Genomic DNA, 22,245 nt, shown 5'->3' with positions numbered 1-22,245 from the left:
CGACAGGCGCATGAATCCCAAGACATGGATGGATGGATGAATGGATGGATGGATGCTCAATGTGCTAATTGTCTCACTAATATCTTACCATCGTGACCACTGCAGGTTGTCAGGTGATTAATATGTTGGCAGGGGTTTATACAAGAAAGAAAAGGGGAAAAAACAGTCTTTGTCTTCAGGTGTGTAAATATTGTGCTAGTGGAATATGAAAGTAGTGCAACTATAAGGTACAAAAACATAGGGAAAAAAGATCAAGAGTGGGTCTCACATCAAGGAGGACCCTGAGGATGTCTTTGTTGTCAACTTCAGAAGGGGGAAGAGAGTAGCAGAGGAGGAAACTGGCAGAAGGGGGAAAGATGCCAGAGAGAGCTCAAAGGATTTGGTCTGGGCAAGGTGATCGGTATTCCTCGGCAGTCTGCCTTCTGGCTCAGATCAGTAGGAGTAAGCTGGCAGCCAAGCCAGAGGGCATAACAGCACAAACACACCTTCAGCACTACACTGCTAGAGGCTCAGCTTCACAATCTGGAGAGGCGGGAGTTGTGTGAGAGGCAGAAGGAAGAGCAGCAGAAAATAAATACACTGTAATTATTCCTAAATCATCAACGGCTGACATTCAACCTGAATGCGTGCTTGCACAGCAAAAGCCATCGTTTAATATCATACAGTAAAGATGGCTGGAATGATGCAAAGGTTTCTCGTTGGGCAGATTTCGTTTTTGGTCAGTGTTGTCATACCAACTCACATCATCATCGACTATTCAATAAAAAAAAAATACATATATTTGACCAGATCATGTTGTAACAGAAGCCTGAAACAGTTCTTACCTTAGACACTTTCATGGCCTGTGCCAATATCCTATTACAGCTCTGACTAAAGGTCTAAATGGGCACTTGATGGGTGGGCAGGACTAAACTGGCCCCTCCAATGAACAGCTTTTGCACACTGACACACAAAGTTGTGACAGGTACCAGATGTCCTGGCAAGGGCCAGCTGGATCCCCTAGCCAATCACCTGCAGTTAGTCACCCACACATGCACACACTGCTTTTGGCTGTGATGTGCATTCCGTGCAGCAGGTGTCGCAAATAGTCTGACATGTTGAAGGTATAATGCAAAAGGAACACTCACTATATTATGATTCTTACATTTTCTAATTGTCACTTTTGAAATGCCTGCTCATATAAAAAGGTGACATGGTTGTAAAGTTTATGTAATCATATCATTTTATCTGTAGGTAAAATAAAACAAGTAAATGTATTCCTGCAGTATAACTTGATTTTCCTGTGGTTGATGATGACTGTGTTTCAGTTACAACAGCAAATGTAGTAAAAAACTTTTTATTTTGTATTCATGGTTTGAATCCTATATAATATTTACCTAGTGAATAGAGCCTAAATGTTTCTAAATGGTTGGTCACTTCTTATAGTAATTCCTAGTAGTAAGTAATTCCTAATGCTAAGGATGAGGATATTTTTATTTTATCATGAAAAATAAAAACAAAAATAAAAAAAATATCAATTTCAGTTTATTTGGGCTGGCAGAAAGTGTTACCCCCTTGAGTTCTGGCAGAGCATTTGCACTCGCAAGTATTTAGGTTATAAAACTATTTAAAATTCTTATTTCTCTCTGTATGAGACTTGTTGTCTGAGAAAAAGTGAAAAAGTCAAGGAAAGGACTCCTTATTACCAAAGTTATAGACGTTTAATTTTAATGCACTTTTTAAAACAACTTTCATATTTTTCCAAACAAAATTACAAAAAGTAGTGTTCAATCTATATGACACCTTCTCTTCATGTCAGGTGAGCCAAAAAAAAAACACAACAAACAAATGCAAATGTTTGACCAATGTCTACAGAGTTATAGCTACGGCCTCAGAAGAATTGCCCGAATTCTAAAAGTTTGAAAAAACAAATCAATTTTATTATTTAAGTCAAATATGGCTGCACACGAAGTCAGACCTTGAGTTCTGTTTGGAGCACCTTGTAGAAAACCTCATTTAAGAGATGTTGAATGCATTTTTGATGCACCAAATCCAATACAGCCTTAATGATGAATAATCTTTATTATTATTCTATATCCCTGATATTGCAGTGTTGTTATTAATCAATAGGCTGCCATCTCGAACCTTCAGCAAAATCCACTGAGACTCTAAAGAAGATTGCTCTTCAAGGCTGCTCTGGAGTGAAAGTCTAACACATGATAGTGTGTGAACCGACATATCCAATCTGCCTGTGTTCTCCAGCCTTCAGAGATTCAGAGAACCAAACTCTGTGTTTGGATGAAAAAATGTCCTTGCCATTTAAATGTATCAAGAGTAATCTTAGTGTGGGTTTTGCCTTCTCTGAACAACCCTTATACTTCCTGTTACACAAGGTCAACATATTCATGTGAACAGTGATGGAATTAAATAAATAACTGCAAGAAACAATTAGCCATGCATCGATAGTCAGATCAATAGTGATGTTGGTAATTATCACTTTTGGGATACGGGAGATGTTCTTTCCTTATTGATGCTCTCTAATTCACCGGTATAACCTCAGGGCCTGCAGAATAAATCAAACACATCAAGGTAAACTGCATTCCCAATTCCTTTATGACAGACGTGAATAAATATTGCCCTGTAACTTCAAATATTAAAACCTAAATTTAGCTTGCATGATCATGGTTTTATGGTCATCATAAGCTGTTGAATATATTGACACAAGTTCTGATTGTTTGAAAGAAGGATTTCCATTTGAGCTCGTTAAAAATGTGAAAAAGATTAATAAATGAAGTATTTTATGTAGGGAAATGCATTTAGAGAAAATAAAATAAAAAGATTATGTGATTTATGCAAGTTTAAAGAGTAATTTTAAATAAACATGTTATTATAGTTATTAAAGTACTTCAAATTAAATCTTTAATGTAACATTTTTAAGGATTTTTTTAAGCAATCATTTTTACAATAAATGGCTGTATGAGATTTTTTATTATATAAAAATTGTGCCATTTTTTTTCCAATTATCCTCAAATTGCTGCAACGCTTTTTTGGACATAGATCATCCAAACCAAAAATCTAAAAGCAGCATTGATGTTTTGAAATATAAGATGTCAATTGAATTTATCTCATATAAATACGTATATGTATGTATATATAAATATATATATATATATATATATATATATATATATATATATACAGTTATTTTATTTTATTTTTTCATGGTAGATCCTTGTATAAAAGCATAAATTAAACAATATTTTATTTTATAATATTTTTTGTACAATTTAAGACAATAAAAAGTTTTAGCATTTGTTTACAAATTTTGCCTCCTTAGATTTTATAAAAATATTTTTATTGTATTTTAAATGAATAGAAAATTTGAATAAATCAACATTTCTGTATCTGGATAAAAAAATAGATTTTGTATTGTGCCATACATTCATCCTAATTCATTACTTACCACAACTTTTCTCAAACTTTGTTTATTTGGTTTTGATCATCTTGGTTTTTTTAATCAAAAATACAGTGAAAGACCTAATTCTATAAGCAAGGATCAAAGAAAATAAATCAGCTTTTAAAGGCATGAACTTGCATAACAATATATTCTCTGATCATCTGGTAATTCAAGTTACACCTTGTCACCTTTCTAGGAATGGTTTAACATTCTATTCCCATCTGTAGTTGGGTTTTCTAAAAGCCATTTCCTGTCATACTAGAGTGTACTTTTGTCCTAAAGTGTGTATTCGAGCCTTTAGAGCAAACTGACGGTCTCGGCAGGCAGGAGAACAATGACAGCTCAGGATCTGAGCACGGGCGCTCCTGAACGTTGTACAACAACAGCAGAGGCATGACCATACTGATGGGAAAAGACAGTTGGTTTTTATAAACCTAACAGAAGGCTTCTAGTTAAATCTCCTCTGTTTGCCAGTGATTCAAATTTTCAGCAGCTGGAATGATTTCTGCACTTTGCATGAGCGTTTTGTTACAACGGATGCTCTGTTACACGTCATGGCCGAAAGCACTAAAGCGTGCGCTCATGCCGACGTTCCAGTCACCCAGGTGGATGGATGAAGGCAAGTGCATACACAACATCTATCCTTGTTGATGGGTTCATTGATTTTTTAAGGCCTTGCTCCTTCTACTCCTTTCTTTGATTATTAATTCACAGAAGCAAAAGAGGAATACCCAGTGCTTTTAAATGTAAACTGTTCACTCAGCTACCATCTATGAGAGAAAGCGAGCTGGCAGTGGGCATCCACTTTGTGTGTTTGATATCTGCAACTTGGAGCAAAGAAGGTATGACATTCCCATGTGATTTCTTATTATTGTAACCAAACATTTGTTAGACTGGATTTATTGGATGACCAATAAACACCAAAAGAAGAAAAAATAATCTTTTTAAATGTCAAGGTTTTTTCATTTTAGCAATGGAACGAAAGCTGAAAGAGTAAATGCTTGGATCACCTGCAAAGGTTTTCAGGTTCAGTTGTTTTTAAAGTTGTGAATGTGATCAGAACTTATTAATACAGTAGATGCTGCACGGTCCTGGTTCAAATTCCATCTGGGTCCTGTGTTCTTTTGGTGCATGAGTGGGTTTTCTCCATGGCACTCCAGCTTCCTCCGTCAGAGTTGATTGGTGACTAAATTGCAAACCCAAATTAAGCCAGCCCCACTGTGGGGCAAGTGAGGGTGTGCTAAGAGTTTGTGGTGTCATATCCCTCTGTGCCCTTAATATGCATACAAAACCATGCTATCATCATATCAGTTCATCCATCCATATATCTATCTTTTCCTTTGATCTATTTGATGTCTATAAAGTTGTAATCGCTCTTCCTGACACTAGGTTTACCAAGCATGGGACAGGTAAATCAAGACATGGGTTTGTACCTTTCTGTGACTTTTTTACTTTTGTTGTCTATTTGTCTATCTGGATCAGCCCATCCATCCTTACATTTTTTGGCTCTTTATTTCATTTTACTTGTGTTTTTTGTTGTTGTTTTTTTATGGTTTTTGTTTGTTTATTTATTAATTTATTTTGTTTGTTTGTTTGACTGTGTCATTTTCATTTCTTTAGTTAATTGTGAATTTTTGCGGACAATCACATTTGGAGGGGGAGCAGTCATGCCATTTACGGGGGCTTTGCCCCCTTCTTGCCCATACCTTTATACGGCAATGCTCAATAGTTCCCCTCAGAGTGAGTGCGTCTATGTGTGACCCTGCAATGAACTGAAGCAGCCAGTGTATACTCCAGTACAAAGTGCACAGGACCAAGCAAAAATAAGTGATAGATGGAGAGATCAATACAGTCACTGACAGAGTCACTTGTGTATTTGTAGTATTATTTTATAGGAACAATGTTTTCCTTTCTTTTTTATGTCCATGCAAAATTCCTTAATGATGTTTATGTGTCATTGACTAACTTTTGAAGTATGATTGGGTTATTACTTTTAATCACCCATCTTTGCTTTGTCCAATTGTATTCACTAGGGGGAGCAAACATAAAATATTTAAAATAATGGTGCACTCCTTGAAATGTTTGTATGTCTGTATGCGAAAGATATAAAAATCTACAACTTTTATACTATCAGAAGCTAAAAAAAAACAATATTCTACTTAGAATTTATTGCAAAGGAATTGCAAAAATGTGGATTTTTTTCAAATGTCGTTATTTGGTAGCAGAGCCTTTGTGAATAGAAAAATAAACTTTATTTTGAGCAGAGAGACTGTGGTTTTTTTGTGCCTCACAAACATCATTTTGCAATTTGGTGTATCTTTAATTCTTCATGCTTGGACTTCATGGTGTTTGCTTGTCCGGAGTTGATTAGCAAAAAGATGAATGAATCATAAAAAGACACGTTAGAAGCGTTTTCTCTGAGGGACACATCTGCTCCTCTACAGAGAAGTTCATAATACATTTTTCAACTTTCTTTGAATAATTTGACATATTGCTAAATATTAACAGTAATCATTTCAAAGCTGATAACAGGAATAAAAAATACTGATAAAACAAGATGCCTCATTTTATCTGTTGCCAGATTTTCAAATGAATTAATTCCTGAGATGCTCCTCGCAGAAACTTCTAAGAATTACCAAGAACGCTCTGCACGGCTTGCTCTGTTCAAGTTGCTTTTGGCTCCCTATCCACCCCTCCATGCCCGTATCCCTCAACTTGCACTTACCCCGCCACTCTTCTTTTTTTCCTGTTCCCCGCTCCATGTTTTTTTTTTTTTTTTTGCTTGTTTGATATATTTCTTTCCTCCCATCCACCATCATATTCAAAGACTTATACAATATACATGTTCCATCTGGTCAAACTTGGTGAACTTAAATATACCTGTCAAGTGCAACTTTAAAGTTTCCTTTGCAACCTCTACTGAGTCTCGCCCAATCCACCAAGGCTTTAATTAAAAAGCAGCCCCAGTTCCAGGATGTGCTTCTAAATGAGGGAGTTTGCGCTGGCAGACGAGGAGCTGGGGTCTTGCAGTGGGACCCGGCTTGTGGCTTTCATCACTTCCACTCCACGGCTCTGAAGTTCCGGAGAGGCATCTGTCTGACTGGAATTGGGAAGATGGAGAGATGAAGAGTGAGAAAAATGTAGGGAGAGAAGAAATGAGGAAGCAAGACAGAGGGGGGGGGGGGGGGTGTTGGTGCAGCCCATGTGGGGGCAGACACCATGCTTTTGTTCTGACTGAATCAGGGAAGTGAAATGTGTGAAGTATTGGAGACTTTTCTGCATTTGTGAGGAGGTTTGGAAGGCAAGTTTCTGTCACATGTTTGATTATAAATCAAACTATTTTTCCCAATTATTCTTATTTTCTAGACTTACTTATAGCTTTAATTGATATCTCACGAAAGTACAGGTTAAGTTTCTTTTCGTTCCTTTCTTTAAAATTAAAATTTAAAGTTTGTCAAAGATTTTTATTAAAAATTCAATTTTTTGTTCTTGAACAAGTTAAATAAGAGTTTGTGGAATTAATAGACAGACAGACAGTAAAACAATTGTTCATTTTTAGGCTATTTGTAGCCTTTTGGCCAATGCCTACTTTTTTGTAAATTCATGTTTATCAGTTGTTTATGGAAATAGCAATGTCCCCTTAAAATAAACTAATCTAATTTACAGACAGAAAACAATGGAAAAAATTATTTCTACCAAAAGGTCTTTCCATTTTAATCAAAATAATAATAAAATTTTTATTGCTTTGGAAAAAATATTGGATTATACATAATTTTCAGAAATAAAGTTTTCACTTATATAAACAGTAAAATTTGAAGGTATTTTTTTATTTTCTTGTTTATTTCTTCTTTTTAATACCAGTTTTACTTTTACGGTGGATGTAAAAGTTTGCTCTTTGTAGCTCTGACAACCAAACCATATGAAGTTCTTCTGATCAACTTCAGATTACAGAAAAACATTTACATTCTGGAGCGCAACTCTTCAAAAAGCAAAGCAACTGTGACATCTAGTGGTTCATCACTTAAAACACTTTGTGTTGCTTTTACTCACAATTTTGCCTTCAGTAAATGTTTTAGAAAGAATGTTTTTGTTGGGAAAAAATGTATAAAAAGAATGCATAAATGTTCTGGAACAGTTTTTTAGAACTTTCTGGGACAGGTTTTCCTCAAACATGTTGTCTTTCTTCAAAATTTTAGAAAGGAAAAATTGGACTGACATAAAAAATACTTGTTTAAAAAAATATTTTTGGAGAAAATGTATATGGTTCAGAACATGTCAAACAGATTACAACATCATTTTCAAAACAGTTATTTGTGCTCCTTAAATTGTGTTTGTTTTGCAAACATTCCTTCCTGTTGTGGCTTCCGTTCTTCTATTTAAAAGAAACCAAAAGGTTAAAACCTTTTGTGCACCAAATGTCCGATGTGAGGAGAGTTTTTGCTTTCAAAATGAACACTTTGGTTATTGTTTTTAAAAGATTACAGACTGTAGCATCGTCCACAGTTTGATGCTTCTGGGCACAAAGCCAAAGCTCACTGAACTCCAGGATGGGTTAGAAATTTCTCATGCATGTTTTCCGTAGCAGAACTTACTGGTCTCGAAGCTTGTTTTTTTTTTCTTTGCACAACTTTGGTGCCTGTGTGGTTTCTAGCTGCAAAGAGTAGATAAAGCACAAGAATAGTTACAAGACTTACAATAAAGCTTTGTCATAGGGTCTCCACCTAAAAGGAGCAGTGCATGTGTTTCTGAAAGGATTACCTAAAGTACAGCTGAGCAGCTGCCACTGAGAGCTTAAATAAACACGATGACAGCGATGTTTCTAAATACACTTTGCCTTAATTCTGGAATGGAAGTAGATTTTAGATCCCATCCATCTGAATCACCACTAAACCAGCTCCCTTTCTGACACCACATCAGCTGTTAACTAGCCTCTTGAGTGACATATTTAACCTTCCTCTTGTGTTTGCTTTCTGTTACCATGGCTTTTTGGTAACAGGTCGGTTTTGACCCAAACATTAAATCAGCTATGAAATACAATAAAACCATTATTCACATAATTTTTTTAATCTTTTTAATATATTGTTGGACCTCTTTATCCATTAAAAATGACATGTTTCGTTGTTTTTGATTTGGGCCTTTTGGCCTTAAATCAGCATAACCCTCAGATTCAATTTTAGAAAAATGGTAAAATATACCCAAAAAATTCACTTTGCTGTGTTACATGAATATCACTAAGGCACATTACAATTCACTTCTTTAAATGTATTTATTTATTTACCAATGGTAACATTAACGGTGTTGGTGTCAGTACCACCCCATATATATGAGCTTTATAGAATGTCATTTTCCCCTATGGGTAGAAAAAATTGAATATAAATACAAATAAAAAGCAGAATAGGTCAGAACAAAAAATGTAAATTTGCAAGGATAAGCAAACAACAACCAGTCCATTTTGTCAAGCTAGAAGTTATTGACAGACAATTTTTTTTTATGCTTTTATGCATTAAAAACAAAAACTGGGAAGAAGCCGACCGCAACACAAGAAAAAGGGTAAAAGCAAATTTGTGCTACAAATAATTAACCTCTTGTACTTTATTTCAGTGTTTGGCAGTATTGCTCAATGTTACTTCTATTTGGGTTGTTTTTTTGAAGGAGTTTCATTTATTTTAATGTTTGAACAAATGCTGCTGTGGATTTTCTGCTTTTTCCTTCTATTTATTTAATGGATGATAATCCTCACAGAATGTGAATCAGTCTGTGTTTTTATCCTCTATTATTCCATAAATATGATCAGTCAAATTTTAACACAAAAATATTTGTTCGACCTGCTGTTAACACTCAATTTACTAGATTTCTGTATATTCACAAATTGAAGCCAAGTAAAAACTATTTTCAAACTATTTTGCTGCAGGTACTCCACAGAAAGTAATTGTTATACAAGCATCGTTTGCAAAAATTGTGTTTATTTTCTGCCACATTAACATTTAAACCTAAATAAAAAGCCAAATACCTCAGAGTTTCGTGTTTTACTTAGAATTATTTTCTTTTTTTTTCTTATTGACCAAGCCTTTACAAATAAATTGCTACCGTATGTATTTTTGGGAAACATGAAAAGGAATGAGATGTTTGTGATTGCAAACATAAATGTAAACGTATAAACATGTAAACATATTTAGGCTTAATTTTTTATTTACATAGTTTTCAGAAGAAAAAAAAGGGTAGGGGGGGAACAGTGTGAAAGAAAAAGATGGAGACAAAAGTGAAAGAAAGAAACTATGGGAATGTTTGTGCAAATGTCTTATCTGTAGCATGTATTCACAAAAACAAAAAAAGAAAAAAAAATGCTCCCTGGAGATGAACACTGAACTTAAAAGAAAAACATCATGACTACTGCAAGGCTCATGGCTGGAAATCATTTGTGGCAGATCTGTTGGCAGACATTCTATGGACAAAGTGAGGTTATATTTGTGTCTGCTTTCTTCAGACCATACCAGCTCCACCACTGACAGTTTATCAGTAAGTCATGTGGGGCTCAGGGTCTCAGCACATGCAAATGCAGCCATAACGGGGAATGCAGTTTGTTTTAATGGTTGGAAAAAAATTATTTTAATGTTGTTTAACCCTGAAAATTCACTTTAAAAAAAGGTATTTATCATTTTTACTACAAATTTTTACTGATGTATCTCACTGTAGAACTTTTAAACACTACACCTTTAGTAATGGTTTTGAACTTTACTTTAGAGGTCAAATATGTGCATCTTGCCCACAAGGAGAACTGATACTAATAGCAACAAAACAACAAGAAAAAGTAGGATAAGACTGTGTTAAGGTTAAACCAGTTCTCTTTTGGACCCCCAGTCTCGAATCACACACCAAGGACCAACTACTGTTCACCAACATTTTACTGTTTCCTTCCTTTTTTCCCTAATAAATGTACATTTTCTTAAGTATTCGCCATTAATAATTTCCAATGGGATTACTGGAAATTAAACCCAAACGAACAAGGTAAATAAATCATGGTTCTGCACATTTAAGTCAAGCAAGGGAAGCAAAACATGGTTGTTCATACACAGTGTTTTCCTAGTGTAATGAAATCACCCCATGCTTGGTACATGGGAACTCCTTTGAGGTTTTGGAGTCTCTCAGTGAAAGGCTCTGCAGGTCAAAGTGCCGGCTGTTTTTCTTGGACATGTCATGAGACTGCACATGTTATGCCTGGGATTAGAGTCTCTTCGAAGGAAAAGAATAGTTACAACAGTTCAGAAAAGAAAAGGAAATGTTAAGTGTTAACTTTTCTCATTTCTGGAGTTCGCACAAGTAAAAAGGAGGGCGTGTCACATTCATCAAATCCTGGAGTTCACTGCACATTTTAAGGAATGTGTTTATTTATTTATGGGGGTTTTAAAGTGTGTAATATAAGTTAGTCTCAGCTTTCTTTGTTCATTGATGGAGCAGTTAAATGTATTTATGCTCATAATTATTAGACAAAAGCTTATAATTCCATGCACACTTGAACTTATTTATTGAGTTTAACATTCGTGTAAGCAGCGTAATATTTACAGGGGAGGTCTTGTTTTTGTGTTTTATATGTTTGGTATTGTTGTGTTTATCATAACATAAAGTTTTTTTTCTCATTGTGCTGCAACTGGAAATGTAATTTTCTGTTGTTGAACAGATATAAAACAACTCCAAGTTAAAGTTAAAATTCCCTAAATTGTCAAACACCTGAGTTTGACAGTAAATGAACAAAAATATAAAAAAATGTATCCACTTATGATGTGAAAAAAAACCTCTAACATGGAGGGCTTTAAGGTGCTTGGAGATTTTGTGGCAGACCTGATTATAAGTTAAGCAGTGGAGATAGTCAGTGACCCCTTACATAATAAAACAGCTGAGCAGGACTTTTTAAATGCAAAAGCGGGAAAAAAAGTCTTATCCACCAATGACAAACATTTTTAATTATCTGAAGCCACAGAAATGAACCTAACAGCAGCATGATAGCAAAGCAGTGATAACATTACATATTCAATATTTTATGCACAAGTACAATGTTTTACTGGGTCACTAAATTCAAATATTTCTTGAAAATTCCTCAAACTGAAGATTTCCTGTTTTTATTTTTTTCACTTTTTTTGCTATTTGGTTTGATGAGCAGGCGTATCCACATTTAAAATGCCTTATTTCTTAGCTTCTCTTCTTATTTCAATGACAATCCATTTGAATATATTAAGATTATTTTAATTATTTTTTGTTAGGTTTGAACTGAATCTTATATTAAATCAAACCATTACCCCTAAAAGTATACTTATCATCTCTTATGTTGTTTAGCATTGCCACTCTGCATGGTTCAGAAAGTAAATACGGCTGGCTTGAGTTCGCTGTTTTCTGACAGATTTCAAACGCTGTCTGCTGTAATAAATAATCTGAGAGCAGACATGAGCAATAGCGGACCTCCTGCTGGCGTGGAGTTTCAAGTCCATCCTCGGGTTAGACATATTGATGGCTATTGCCCATTTGAGCCAAGATCTAGCAGGCTCAGGTCATTAGCCTGGCTGCTGGGGCAATCACAGCAGATGGAGGTGGAGGTATATGGCTGTAGGCTGTACTGTGATCCAAGACTTCTAAACATGGACTCTATTCTCCTCTGAGGCTCCCTAACCACAGGAAGCCTCTCATGCAGCAGCCCTCATGATCTTAACCTTACAGCCTCAATGCACCTTAACACATTCTTCTCAGTTTCACCAATAAATAAATAAATATGTGACATCATGTTTTGTATGGCAACAAAGGAGAAGCAGGATTAAAGTATCGATCCGGTGAGGCTTTTTTCTTGTTTATGATGTCTGTGTTGTCTCTGTGACTGGAGCCAGCCTATGGATTTTTTTAATGATGCAACTTCAATAAGGACAGACACAATCAAGTTCTCTCCAAATGGATTATGTCATTGGAGAGATTATTAAGGCTAAGAAGGTTTCAGAAGCATCTCAAATGTAAAGACGCAGAAAACAAAAAGGAACTGAATTAAAAACACATTATATTTAAGTAATTTGACTCTAAAAACTGCTTCAAAATTAGGTTTAGACTTTCCCTGTATGTCAATTTTAGATGGTTGAATCCCAAATCAGCATAGATGATCAACGATAACAGGAAAAAGATTGCAACTGTTTACATATTGTATACTGGTCATTTGGTTCACATAAAATATAATGAAAAGTTTCACAATCAAAGGTAAAATTGTTCTTACAGTTTTATAGGCTAATTTAAATTAATTTTGTTTCTTTCCCCAATAAAATATCCCAATAATATGGTGACTCCTCTGCTTCTTTGGGACTGATGCTGGAAACAAACAGCTGGTAATGAAATGTGGACAAGTGAATCCCCAATATTGTAGGTCAACTTTTGACATGGAGAACTGTGCAGCAGACATGTCTGCATCTGCACATGTTCACCCACATCTCTAAACCTCCAGTACACTTTTTATACCTGCCTATATGCACTGCCTCATCTCAGCTTTAATGACAAGGTATAACAACAGCAGGCCTCATGAAAAACTGGATGGGTATTGCTCACGTTAAATAGTAGGGGCAAGCATCAAAAAGGCAAATTAGGATGCAGAGTTATAGAGTTATGTATGTTTTTATTTTTATTTAAAAGAGTTTAAAAGTTACATTCATAGGGAAATATAACATTTTTGAGAGCTTCAACTGATGGAGTCATGTTTAAATCTGATGCAAAAAGAATATTCCATATGCGTTCATTGTCATAAAGCGGTAAAATATAAATGTTTGCTTTAGAGTTTATCAAAATCATAGCTTTTCAAACAAAGACGATATCAGACAGAAAGGCAACAAGCAAGTGACAAAGTTTCTTGTCCAGCACATTTGGTGTGTGTTAAAATGAGATTTTTAGTTTGTGTCACGCTGATAAACAAGCTTCCTGGCATTAATTGTCTTCACAGGTGGGCCTCAAAGCCTCCCTCCACCCTCAGGGCTGATCAAGGGTCGCATTAGTAAAAGTCAAAGGTCAGTTTGATGCTTCAGGCTAATTGATTTGAATAGTGCTTATTCATGCATATCTCATGAATCACATCTTAAACAGCTAACCAGAGTGATTATTTATGTTTCTGAGCACTGTGGGACTCCTAAATTATTCTACAAAGCTAATGTTCATTGTTTTACATCAAATCTGTCATTAGAGAGGAAAATAACATTGTTTGTAATAACAGAAATAAAAAAAAGAGTTAATGAATTCATCTTTGCTAAATATTTTCTTACAAGCTCAGTTTGCTACATCTAAAAATATGAGGACATTTAAGGCACATCGCGAATGCCATCTCAGCCTCTACACACAGATAATCTCTGCCAGATGGTGTCGGTCTGCTCTCCCCCTAACCTTTGACTCCCCCTCTCCCTGTCTCTTACTCATATACTCTAGGGAGAACAACAAGAATCGGAGAGTTGCTCAGAGGAGAAAAATTCAGTAGGAGGTTGCGCGAAGTGCCAGATGATGCTGAGAAATCCCTGTGGTGTATTAATCAACATGCAAAACAAACAAAATAAATCACAAAAAGGAATGAATGGACGCAAAGTTCAAATATTTGCTGTGCTGAAACGGCCTTGGATAGCATGTTGATACTGAAGGTCACGTGGTCATTTCTGCTTCACATAGACATACATGAAATAGAAATGCTTCTATGCTTTTGTTCTATGCTGGTGATGAAAATAAAACAATTTCAGGTCTTACTTGGCAAAAACCTTAAAAAAAATCTGTTTGTGAAACATTATTCAAATTATTGTAAATCAGGAACATATATAAAAACGCCTTTGGAAAAAGCTTGTAAGTGTGACGTAAAAAATTACCACAAAGTTCCTGCTCCGCTCCATTCTGATGCAGCCACTTGTAGACAACTAGGTCCACGTATGTCATCGTCCAAGCTGAATTTTGGCTCCCAAACTGTACGGCTGGATAGCTCCAATATTGCTCGCCATTTCTGTTGCACCAGTAATGTCAGGTTGGGGTTGTGAGGGGCTGTAAGCTAGCAGGATGATGATGGATGATGGGAAGGGTTACTCCACACCAACAGTCTCACCCACAACTCAGAGGTGAATTTCTAATGAACTACTGCCGCTCTACAGACACTGTGTCCCAGAAAATGACACAGGTTTTTTGATTTAGCCTAACACACTTTTATAATACATGATGATGAAACTCCATTTGCAGATGAGTTAGAACACATTTGCTGTAGAAAATTCCTAGGTCATAATGTAATCTCGAATCAGATTGTTACCTAATCCAACAGCAGACACTTGTCTTGGGACAGTAATGTTGCATTGAGGAAAACCTTGACAAAGCAGGTAATTTCTCTTGTGAATAAGGTTAAGTATGCACACAAGTTACAATAAAATGTAAACAGCAACATGTCAAAATGTATTATTACTTTTGATAGGCACTTATTGTCTCGACAGAATTAACATGATAAACACAGTGAAGTAGACAACTTGAGTTCAAGAGGTCAGTTTCCAATAAAACCAGAGGTCATTTGTGCATGTGGCCATTTTTAATGACTCCGAGCTTTGGGACCTCACTGTACTTATTCGTGAAGCAGCCCATGGTAACTGTAAGTAGCATGGTTACATGGCTGTTCTTATTATAGCTCACCATTAGAGTAAGTGCTCTTTACAAGCACAGTGCGGCATTTGAAAGGGTATTGAAAAAACTGTTGCTAAACTATTTTTTGTGAGGCAAAACTTTATTGGAACTAATGAATACATTTTCATAGTTCATGAGTTAAGATAAATTTCCATTACCAATGCAACCCCAACCTTAACTTTATTAAAGATTTAATTATTTACCAATAAGGAATATTTTTGTCTTAGTTGATAATTCACTTATAGTAAAAAAGATATAGGATTACATAACTGGATGAAGGCAGAAAGGAACACTATTTGCAATCAAGGGAAATAAGTGGAAGGATTAAGTGTTCTGCAGAGAGGAAAAAGGCAGGGTAAAAATGTTTGTTCAGCTGATGGTAGGAAACGATTTTGAGCAAAACATACACAATGTTGGTGGACCAGCCGTCACAAGGCGATCTTCACCGCACAACACGATTTCAATGAATCAAACTCTGACTATTGACTGCATAAAGAATATTTTAATCTCCGTAAAATCCTATTTTTTGTCTACATTGTTTTCATTGGAGAAATAGGGCACTGAAATGACTGCTGTGTCGCACATTCCAATAATTAAACTGACCCAGAACACATCTGGAATTGCAAGAAGGAAACTCCATCAGCATGTCTTGACTGAAGTCTGTTATTTTTTCTTTCTGGCCATTTCGTCCACACAGCTGTGTTTACATTGAGCATGCAACGCTTGAATTGTCCAAAGATGCTCTACGGACCCAGTGTATCAGGGTCAGCAGGTATTTATATAGTATTATGATGAGGAAGAAAAACACATGCATAAACAGGATCTGTCCACAAAAACACAGCACAAAAATGTCTGAGCTGACTTTAATCTCGGTGGGTTTGGCATGGAAATATAATGTTGTAGATATTCTTAGCACGCAGTCATGAGGTCTCCTGATTGTGGGAAACTAAATGTGATGGCCCGAGACTCTTGACACTTATCAATGAATGCTTTCAGGGTCTCCCTGGTTAAAGAGAGACAGTTGGTGGAAACTTGCTCTTGTTGCAACAGCCAGAATGATTTCCTATTTGTTGCCAAACTGACAGAATTGAGTTTTTAAAATGTAAAACTTTACTGGAAACAAGACAATAGTGATCATTTAGAAGTGGATTTAAAATACATACCAGGTATCCACAAATCTTGAAACCTATTACATGTCTAAAAGTCGACTGGATCAGTTTGGAAAGTCCATAAAAATTGAATGATTAAGTGTTTTTTGTGCAGACAACAATGCCAAATATGGCTTTAAACTATTCACAGAAAAGTATTTTTGGAACTATAGATGACAACCAATTGCTGCAAAGCAATAATCAATTTTGCTCCTCCTTATAAGGTTAAGGTTGCAGAATTCCCCTCAATTCTAGTTACCGTAACGTTCATTCCGTGGATGTGCCCTGTCTTTACTAAAGCAACTACTCTGCTCAATAGGAGGAACCTGGAGGAGTTAAGCTGCAACTAATAGTTAACGCACAAGTCTCCAAAATATTTTGAAACAGTAGCAGGAATTTACGGAGCTTTGCTCTTGTGTAGCTGGGATTTCAAGCATGTCCAAAAACTCAGGCAAGCAAAGCTCTCGTAATTGTCACAGTCACCATAGTTGTCTGTAAACAATCTTGATTTAGTTTACAGAAGTCAGAAAATAAGAAAACAACCAGAAGACTTTTTAAAGGTCTGATAAATAATTGGATATAGAAACAGCGATATGACATGGTGAGTGTCACAATCACTCAAAGCTCACATGTAGTTCACTAAAGTCTTACTGTAGAGTACTTCAGAGAGATGCAAATAAAACATTTGAGTACTGCAGGTGACCTCGGATAAAAGCATCAGCAGCTAGTGTAGTCTCAGTAATGTTTCTTTTAGTTGAATCAGTCTGTTTTTTACGTGTTACAAGCAAGGTTGGGAGTTACAGATATTGTGAATGAGCTAACGCAGCTAACCCTTCTAATGGGCCCAACGTGTGTTCTACATTACAAATAACTGTTAGAGTTAAGGTGAACACAGTTAACAACGCCTGACAGACTGACAGTCTTATCTCTGATTCTTTTGTCTCGCTTAATGTGCCTTGTATTCCGGTGCGCCCTATATAGTGCAGAAAATACGGTAAATGGCAATCATTTGTCCAAATTCTGAAATATAAAACACAATAACCCTGCTTACTTGCACCAATATCACCGTATCCAATTTCTTCAGTTAGAAGATTTATTTGGGCAACCTTTTAAACCCAACATTGACAACTACCAGATCATTAACCCATGCATATTTTTCCCCAAAAAGCTCATATTTCCTAGCATGTTTCCACGTGTGTCCAATTGATTTCATAGTTTTACATTTGCAAACAAAATGCATTAAACAGAAGTCATGTAATAAAGACAGAAGACGCAAGGTAATGTTCTGTATCCGAGCCAAGTGCTGTTTCCTCCAAATGGAGTATGAACATAGGAAAGGAGGATTGTGTTGTCCAGATTGCAGATCTATCAATCCACGCATAAAAGCCATCGCTACGACTATCAAGTTAATTCTACACTAGTCAGCACTGCCATCTCTTAAAATAAACCACAGGCAAAGGTCTCCAAAGTACCGTAACAGGAAGTTTAAAACTTTGGTAATTCCCTAAGTACTTTATCTGCAACGAATCAAGTTCTGCACAGAAACATGTGGACCAGAATTTTATGATGACTTTCCAGATAGTGTGGCTAGCTTCAGATCTTTGCTTTCTCTATGGTGTGTGAAAGCAAACAAAATGAGGGTGTAAAATGCATCTGCATCTACCCTTTCAGTCCAAACCTGCAGTAGTAGCTTAGTGTAAAAGCTACTTTGTATTGAGAAGTACAGCAGATTATTATGTCCGTGAAGTTTAGCCTGTGCAAGAAAAAGAATCTTACTGGAGTTTGGAAACTTTCCTAATCACGATGTAACAATGTTTTACAAAGAACCAAACTTCTGTTGCAAACTTGCAACTTTTCTTTGCATCAAAGTGGATAATGTTTAAATTGTCGGCCCCTACCGCATTCATGTCCTGTCTGACCTCCTCACGGATTTCATCTGGGATTACTTATGCAAGCAAGCATGAGTCATCCAATAGAGCAGCCTGATTTTGGGGTTTGAAAAGTGATGTCTGGTGGGAATGCAGCTCCAAGATATTAAACAGGAAAGGTTAGATATCTTTGAGTGCAAAATATCTCAGCACCATTCAGTTAAAAGAGAGTCCTGGTTCCTGGAGAGGAAACCTCTCAAAATCAAGCCGTAGCACAAACTTTGGTGTTGGTGTCCTGCAGTAAAGGCCCACTACAATGAAAACCATGTTTTTGCTTTTTTTTTTATCATTTTCTTATAGCATTTTTATGATGGAGGACATGTATAAAGAAAATGTAAGCTTAAATTTTGAAAACTTGTAGCAGTGATTTAGGTTGTACAATCGGCGGGCCACATTAGCTTGCTGCTCTGTTCCATACCAATGAATCCACTAAAAGATGATTAGATCCATGTACGTTTTTGTTTTCCTCATTCAAGCTGGTATCTGAGCTGAATGTCTAATTACCTACTGTCGCTCTGCAGCAACTATGTCCTAGAAAAGGACACAAGTTGGGTGTTGGTTTTTTCGGTGCTAAAAATGTCATAATCACTGTTAAAAGATCACTGGCAGGTTTAAACTATATCAAAACATTTTTGTGTTACGACTTTAAGATTTTTGAGATTTGCACAAATTTCCTTTTTACTGGGACTTTACAGTCAATTTTATGTCACATTTCTAACTCTATGAAAATGGAAGCAGAAGGAAAGTCTCAATTATCGGTACATCACTTTTGTAGGAAAACATGAATTTGCAAATATCCAACGAATTGAGGGTTTTGACAACTTAAAATATGTTTCACTAGCTCTGACAGTCATAGGCCTTACAGCCACTGCGCGTCGTTTTTCGATCAAAGTATTCCAAGCTTTTGAAACTTTTTAACAAACCTGCTTTTCGAACAGAGCTGCAGATTTTCCCCTCAGCTGTTATTATTGAATCTTTGACAGGATTGTATCTTGTTAAGTAATCGGCTAACTTTGTATTTCCCTCATTTCTATTGTTCTTAATCACACTCCGATTCCCGGGTTAATGGTGTTTGTATGAGAAATTCCCCAGACAATTCCTTCCCATTTTAATATTCTCATTTGCCATAACTTTTTGTTTGTGTGAGCCATATGTCCCAAATTAATGAAGCCAAGAAGTACACAGAGTCATCTTCACCCTGTCACTGCTTCTTGTCACAGTAGGATTGGCCTCAAACTTATTCACTCTCTCCATCCTTCTCCATCTCTTTCCCGACTCTCTTGTGCACTGTTCTTTCTGTTTTCACGCAAGTGTCCCAGTTAAGGAATTGCTTACATCCCACTCAGACTGGGGCTGGATTGAAATTTCCCATAGGGTATGTACCAATATGCAGAGAGCACACTTCGACAGATGCCATCAGAGAACAAGCATATGAATTACCAGGCAGCCTGCCATCTTTGAGTTCAGACAGAATGGCATTAATACCTGATTACGATCCAAACAACAACACAACAACAACATGAAAGCCAAGGCAACTGGGAGCAGGTAAAGGTTTCATCATTTATATATTAATGGGTTAACTAACAAAGACTCCACTCCCCCCTCAAAAGTTAAAATGTCACAAAAGCTGCCAACATTCAAAGGACTTTTGAAGAAAAAAGTGCTAAAAAATAACAGCAGCAGAAAAAAATCAGATGCCGTCAGCAAATCACGTTCCAATAAACTAAATATTCAAAAGTGCTGACCGTAACTTATTCAGAAGTTATGAGAAATTCATGACTACAATTAAAGAAAACACAATCCTTTTAATTCCTAATGCTGGTAAATATTAGTATTACCCAATTAAGCCACAGTATGGAAAAATACCTCCAAATGGAACAGTCAGAATGCAAGCATACCTAAAAAATAATACAAAAAATACATTTAAACAATCAAGCAGAGCAGGTAACATTATTAACAAAAAACTTCTTCTGTATGAATTTTGATGTTATCTTAGCATTACTTAAAAAACAAATCAGCTGTTTGAGGGTATGAAAAGCATTTTTTGCTAGCTTTGCAATTTACATTTTTGCTGGATGAAGCTGATGCATTTTAAGCTAAGAAGCACCAACGTGCTTTTTCAAACTCCCCAAATTCTTTGTCCTGGTATTCCGGGCTGCTTTGCCATGCATATTTTAGTTGTCACCAGTCCAACTCATTTGGTCTTCTCCAAGCTCTCAGAAAGCCTGATAGTATCATGATTATTTTTATTAGATTTGCTGAAGCCAGGAAAGTAGAGCACAAGGACCTGAGCCTTTTTAATTATATTTTTGCTGTTTTTAGCCAAAATCAACCTGTATCGTCTCTTGGACATAGTTTCTGCAGAGCAACAGTAATTCAATAGAAATGTACATTGAGTTGTGGGCGGGACTGTTGGCACAGACTCAGCCTTCCTTCATTCCCCATAATCCCTTTGTTTACACTCCCTCCCCCTATCTTACAGCCCCTCACAACCCAACCTAACATTAGCGGTGCAACAAAAATGGTGAGCAATGTTAAGGCTATTCAGCCATACAGTTTTCAGTCAGATACAAGCTCAGACGAGGAAAACAAAGAAGTTCATGGATCTATTTTTCAGCAAGTGGATGCCTGTACAGTCAGGACCATAAATATTTGGACAGAGACACGTTCTTTCTAATTTTGTTTCTGTACATTAGAAATTACATTTCAGCTGTTATTCCATGGGTTGAACAAAAAGATTGCATAAAAACGTGAAAAACTGAAGCATTTTTAAACACAATCCCTTCATTTCATGGGCTCATAAGTGATTGGACAAATGAAATAATTGAAAACAAAATGGTAATTACAAATATTTGGTTGAAAACTCTCTGTTGGCAAAGACAGCCTGAAGTCTTGAACTCATGAACATCACCAGATGCTGGGTTTTGTCCTTCTGAATGCTCTGCCAGACCTTTACTGCAGCAGCTTTCAGTTGCTGTTTGTTTGTGGGCCTTTCTGTCTGAAGTTTAGTCTTCAACAAGTGAAATGCATCCTCAACTGGGTTAAGATCAGGTGACTGACTTGGCCATTCAAGAATATTCCACTTCTTAGCTTTAATAAACTCCTGAGTTGCTTTGGCTGTATGTTTTGGGTCGCGGTCCATCTGTATTATGAAACGCAGCCCAATCAGTTTGGCTGCATTCACCTGGATCTGCGCGGACAGTATGTCTCTGAACATCTCAGAATTCATTGGGCTGCTTCTGTCCTGTGTCACGTCATCAAATAAAAACACTAGTGTTGCAGTGCCACTCGCAGCCATGCACGCCCAGACCATCACACTGCCTCCACAGTGTTTTACTGATGATGTAGTGTGCTTTGGATCATGAGCTTCTCCATGCCTTCTCCATACTTTTGTCTTGCCATCATTCTGGTAGAGGTTGATTTTGGTTTCATCTGTCCAAAGAATGTTTTTCCAGAACTTCCAGCACAGGTCATATATCGAAAAAGAAATTGGAATTGTTTCAGATTAAGTTATCACCATATTTAGAGATGAATGTCAGAGTTTGTTATTAAATATACTCTAAACACAATCAGATTTTGATGGCTAAGACAACTCTCCCATAAAAACATCAAATTTTATGATTAAATGGCTTCAGTGCTGCTGCGTTAGCCTTTTGGTGAGGCATAAGAGTTACTGTGAGAATGCTCTTCCTGCTCTCAGCTCACATTATGATTAGTGGTCCATTTTGAGAAGCATAATGCACACTGAAGTACGAGCGCTGTATGCCCCTGACAATGAGCAACCTCCTTCCAGCATTAATCCCAACATCTCTCATTATCGTTGAGTGCGCTCTCATGTTTGGAATTTTTAAATCAATGCCATTGATTAAATATTTCATCATTCCGATCCTTGATAGAGGAGGTTAATTTTCAGCCGGAGTTGGCACACCTTGCATTGACTTAGCTGAATGCGCTTGAAGTTGGCATTGCTTCAGGTGAAATGATGGTAAGGTAATGTGATGTGACCACCCAGGATGCATTGTAGAAGTGAGGATGAATGATGGTAACGGCTTCCGCTTCCCCTCAGTTTCCTCTTCTCAGATGT

This window comes from Oryzias latipes (assembly GCF_053564925.1).
Source record: "Oryzias latipes strain Hd-rR chromosome 1 unlocalized genomic scaffold, Olatipes_Hd-rR_3.1 chr1_Y".
NCBI lineage: Eukaryota > Metazoa > Chordata > Actinopteri > Beloniformes > Adrianichthyidae > Oryzias > Oryzias latipes.
Note: the sequence above shows the minus strand (reverse complement) of the source record.